The 5,106-nt window shown below is 40.0% G+C and overlaps 1 protein-coding gene and 1 long non-coding RNA gene across 12 annotated transcripts in view; one reads left to right on the top strand and one right to left on the bottom strand.

Annotated features, from left to right (window-relative positions):
• Positions 1–990, top strand: part of thoc2 (THO complex 2) — a 21,624-nt gene extending 20,634 nt beyond the window's left edge. For 3 of the 5 annotated variants that reach the window (XR_003052868.1, XR_003052864.1, XR_003052865.1), the window contains exon 42: positions 709–990. The gene's annotated coding sequence lies outside the window, so the exon portion shown is untranslated. The remainder of the gene's footprint in view (positions 1–708) is intronic. The other 2 variants (XR_003052866.1, XR_003052867.1) reach the window with 1 other exon arrangement.
• The window catches only part of LOC103395523 (uncharacterized), a 46,857-nt gene that overhangs the window by 3,713 nt on the left and 38,038 nt on the right, over positions 1–5,106 (bottom strand). For 4 of the 7 annotated variants that reach the window (XR_003052874.1, XR_003052876.1, XR_003052871.1 and 1 more), the window contains 3 exons: positions 4,616–4,776; positions 1,611–1,764; positions 1,277–1,285 (listed from right to left, as the gene is read on the bottom strand). This is a non-coding gene — a long non-coding RNA (uncharacterized LOC103395523). Of the gene's footprint in view, positions 1–679; positions 1,286–1,610; positions 1,765–4,615; positions 4,777–5,106 lie in introns of those variants that run through there. The other 3 variants (XR_003052875.1, XR_523277.3, XR_003052872.1) reach the window with 2 other exon arrangements.

Raw genomic sequence — 5,106 nt, 5'->3', positions numbered from 1 at the left:
GTTGGGGAGGGGAGACGGGGGGGTTGTATGTATTCCAACTGTGTGAACTGGGAACTGGAGCAGGAAGGGTGACCAGTGAAAACTGTCTCTCTGTCCAGCAGAGTTTTGCTCTGTCTTTCCCACACCCACAGGAATTACACCGCCTCGCTGCTGCCCCCTAGGACACCACACATCTGCTGTGGTCATGACAGCATCCACTCACTGTACGTGTGAGGAATAACACAATCAGGTTACAACGCAACACCTGTTTGCATCGGCAAAAACAGCGCCATCTAAAGGGCGCAATATGAATCACGCATTCATCGTGTGTTCGCACCCATTACCACAGATGAGGCCGGCAACAAGCCGACGGCTACAGGACGACAAAATTAGCTAAAAGATAACCTCAAATTAGCTGATCGTTGCTAAAAGTTAGCATAAAATATCATTTAATTAGCTAACAGCTATACCAGGAAACGTAAAACTTTATGTTAAGGGTACGTAAAGGGGGGGTTGGGAAGGGTTTTACCACGGGCGGAAGAACAACCAATCAAATCCAATCTTACATGTTCTCTGACACAAACACACAAAGAACTTACTAAGAAGTTACCACTGGGAATCAAACTGCTGACATTGTTGCTGTAAGGCGAGCATGCTTACCACTTCTCCACCGTCCGTCTTTATGATTTTTAGTTTTTACTTTTTAAATTTTTTTTTTTCTACATTTAGATTTCCAAACCATCAGTGCCAGTAAATTTACCTCAGTGGAAGTCAACAGACGGAGAAATACAGAACGTTTTCTTTTCAGATAAAATCAAAAACAAAAGCTCTGGCCTGTGACACTTGTTCCGAGCAAAAGAACGCATGGATGAAGAGAGTGAGGAAGAGGAGGAGGAGGAGGAGGAGAAGGAGAGTGGAGCTGATTTGCTGCAGATGCTTCATTCCACTGGGAAATGACATAAGACTGATTGTTGAAATGGTCGTGTTTATTTTGGTGTGTGGGTTAGAGGGGAAAAAAAAAACGAAAAAAAAAAAAAAAAACCTCCAACATAATTAAAACAAGGTCAGAGCTGAAGACTCCGGCAACAGTTTCATATCAACGAGGCAGAATTTACTGCTGAGAAACTCCTGAGCAAAAGAAACTCTTTAGTCTCTTTATTGTCACTGAAAACTTTCATCACACCAGAAATAAATCTTTTTTTTCCCACAATCATAAGCATTGATTTTCAAATTATTTGATGTTTTTTAATATTATGATGATGATGATAGTCACCAATGAAAGATGAAAAAGACAAACCAGTAGAGGCTGGATGAGTCGACGGCAGAGGTGGAGGGAGCATGGACGTCCATCAGAGGAGGATGAAGAACGAGGAGGAGGAGGAGGAGGAGACCAGGGGCCAGTGAGGAGGAAAACAAAAGGAAACAATTCATTTGAACAATTAACCCAAATGAGAAATTAATCAGCAGATAATACATTCTGACCCAAACACAGATGAGGTCCAGCTTTGGCACTAGGTGGCGGCCCACATTTTAGATACCAGATGTGGCCCATTTAATTTTCTAAAAATGTTTCAAAAACTAGTCTTCAAATATAGGGTGTAATAATAATACATGTCAAAAGGACACAATACCATGATGATGATGATGATGAAGGTGACTGCTGGACTTCCTCTCGTCACACAGTGTGGCGTCGACCTCTCAGTTCAGTCACGTGACCGTGGCTTCAGTTCCGATCCTCTTCCTTCTCCTCTGGGAAAACTGGAACCACATCCTGTTTGACGACTTCTGAAATACAAACATCTTTGTTGTCACTTTACAAAGTCAGACATACAGTTGACTCAGAAAAAGAGGACAAGCGGTTGTGACCCAATTCCTAAAATAATTGAAATGAAGGATTCCCCTGCTGGGAAAAACAGTGTACTGCATGATGTCTACACAAAGTTCTCCTGATTCAAAATAGAAAAACTGCAGCAACAAACAAAGAAGTTTTTCCTACATGAGAAAAAAAAGGGTTGAAGGACATTCAATATGGCAAAAAACCTTTGCAAAGTTTGCAAAAATATTAGGGATGTGCGATATTAACTTTTTGCCGATATTGTCCAAACACTTAATTTCTGATTCCGATATCAACCGATAGCGATATATGAAGCCGTTTGGCCCCGAAACTTAAGTAAAACATCTCAGGACCCAACGTAAAATTCAAACAAATTTTGGCAAAAACCCAAGCATTGTGTTATCGGATGTTCATTATCAGAGGAAAAAAAACATAACGATCTTACCGATATTACATAATTATACTGATATCGGGACAATAATATTATTGGACATCCCCCCAAAAAAGTAGCTCACGTCGTACATTTCATATCTGCATTCACCAAAACAAACAAAGAAACCGTTTCCCTCGTCTTCATGGTTTCACTTTTCCTTTGGGTCCGAACTTAGTTTTTCTGGGCTCCTGGTTTTAAAACATGGCTCGTTACATTCATTTATAAATGTTTGTGAGTTGTTTTTTTTTTCCCCCTGTCACATTTCTTAATGATCCGTGTTCTAATTAATATTTTCCTCGTCAGGTCAGCGTTGACTAACGACCAGGCCGAGCTGTCAGCACTTGGCACCTGGATTTGTGAGCCGTAACAGAGTTCCTCCTGTGAGCTCGCTCTGGTTACGGCTCCTCTGCCTCGGGCCCTGCAGTTGTTATTTCAAATCTTTGCTAATTGTCAGAGTTTGGCTGCGTTTCTTTCCTTCACCTTGTGAAAATCCAGTTCGTGCAATTATAGGTGCTTGAGTTTTATTGGCCGGCCATATCAGTGTATCCAGGGCAGGGTTGTGTAAATAGAGTGAAGTCACTTTGGCGGATCGTTTCCACCTTCCTTTTACATGAATAATATTATTGTAAACTATCTGTGACCTAACCTTTTCTGCCGTTACTTCTTCCCTCTCTCCGCTGAACAGAAACACGTGTGTTTGGTTTGGAAAATTGTCGGCCGCCGCTCCAGTAAGTGCCGAATGATAGCGTCACGGTTTCCCTGCTGTGAAAGTGATGGCGGGCGCTTGTAAAGTTGAAATTTTTAGCTTCTGGACATTTGAAAACAATGCTGTTGTTTTCCCTCATGGCGGTTAATTTATTCACTTATTTTTTTTTCTCTCCTCTCTCAGTTGACAATTACACGAACGTTTGTCAGTAATTTGCTGAACTAATGGGTAGTGGATTTTTTTTTTTAGAGTTGGTTCAGTGAGAAGAGAACGCATTAAAACGTGTGCGGTGACGTCGCGCGGTGAAGGCCTGAATTCAAGGACGGACAGGAAACGCCTGCGCAGATGGAAGACTAATGTGGACGGTTCACAGGAAGCGGCCTCCTCTGCAGCTGTGCTGAGGGATACAGAGGTGACATGTAGTAACAGCCCGACAAATGGCCGGCTGCACAGGCTGAGTGTGAGCAGAGGAAGAGCCTGAATTCAAGAATAACATGTAAAAAAAAAAAAAAAAATTCAACATTCAACAGTTACTGCAGCACATTTATAGAAATGACAGACACCACCACACAAATCCATATAAATAATGTGACATCTGCCACCCGTCCTTGGCTCCATCTGCTGTTGGTGACCCCGTGACCCCCAACTCCATACACTATAAAAAATCTTTTTAAGTCTTTCCTTAAAAATGGTTAACATTTGCAGTATACTGAAAAATACTCTCCATTTGATATCATTTTCATTCACAGTCTGATGTCGTTCTATAAAAGATTCGATCGCATTTAGAGGAAAATAGAACAGAAGTTCATTAATCACTGCAGTAGAATTCTAAAAAAAAAAAAAATGCATATAAGAACTGCAGAGTTACATAGGAGCCAGTAGGGGGCGAGAGCGTCTTTAAATATGCTGCAACAGTATTGGTACTTTTGTTTTCCTTTAAATGAGAATATAACTGTTGATTTATAATATTTATAATGTATATACATATATAAATACTTTATACTGTATATCATACAGTATAAATATATCGTTTTTTCGTAGTTTGATCAATTTCCGGTTGCAATCAGTAGTAAATGCTGTGTCTAAGAACCTTCTCTTGTTGTTTCTTTGTTTTTTGTTCAAATTTATTCCACAAAGACTGTGCGAACATACGAACACAGGCAGCCAACGAATAACAATGGAACAAATGGTGCATTTTAAAGAGTTACGCCCAAACTAAAACCCAGGAGGGGTCGCAGTTGAGTCTAACAGGTGGTGAAATTAGCTGGAGGGCAGCCGCAGTCACTGACTGGATTACCATCAAATTACTGACACGTTAATGCAGGAGATGAATCCTAATGACCTCACGGTGAGTCTCTGGCTGCCTCTGTAGCGCCATCCGCAGATCAGAAGCGTTACTAATATCAATATCCCGTTAATGGATAAATAATCGTAAAATAATCCCCTTCACCAAATCTACGTCGACAAATAAATAACTGTCTCTCTCCAATAAATCAATTATAGTTAATGATTTAATCAACTCTCAGATTAAGAAAAAGTTTAAAAAAATTAAAATATTTATTAGGCTCAAAGTACACGACAAAACCCGCTAGTTAATGCTAGCTTGTTTAAGCAAGAAATGTGTCATTTTAAAACAACAAAAAAAGGGAGAATGTCTACTCACAGTCACTAGAGGTGTACGGTGTTGGAGTTCATCTGGATCCACGTCGCCCTCTGTCTGTAGTTTCTCTTTCCATCCTCTGTTGACTGGACGTCTCTTGCGGGAAAAGGTCTTGCGATGAAAAACTGACCCATTAGGTGGCAGCAGAGCAGCACAGGGAATCTCTTTTTAAACGCACAGAAGAAGAAAAAAAAAATGTTAGGACAAATAATTTAAAGTAAATCTTTTCATAAAAGAATAATTCATGTATATTCTCAGATATTATTTACTGCAGTACAGTTACATATTTATGGGTTTTACAGTATAAAGAAATATTTCTATTTAAAAAAATTAGCACAAAAAGGTGAAGCAGAAAAATCAAACTTCCTAAAAAAAACTTCCAACCCTTGATTTTAACGTGAAAAGTCAACGATGGCGCTCCAGTGGAGCGTGTGAACTCGGGTTCTGAACACGGAAAAAAAATTGTGACAAATGATTGTGTCAAACCTGTGAGC

Source organism: Cynoglossus semilaevis, chromosome 19 (assembly GCF_000523025.1).
Source record: "Cynoglossus semilaevis isolate Cse_v1.0 chromosome 19, Cse_v1.0, whole genome shotgun sequence".
Classification (NCBI taxonomy): Eukaryota; Metazoa; Chordata; class Actinopteri; order Pleuronectiformes; family Cynoglossidae; genus Cynoglossus; species Cynoglossus semilaevis.
This window is presented reverse-complemented; position numbering and strand designations above follow the sequence as displayed.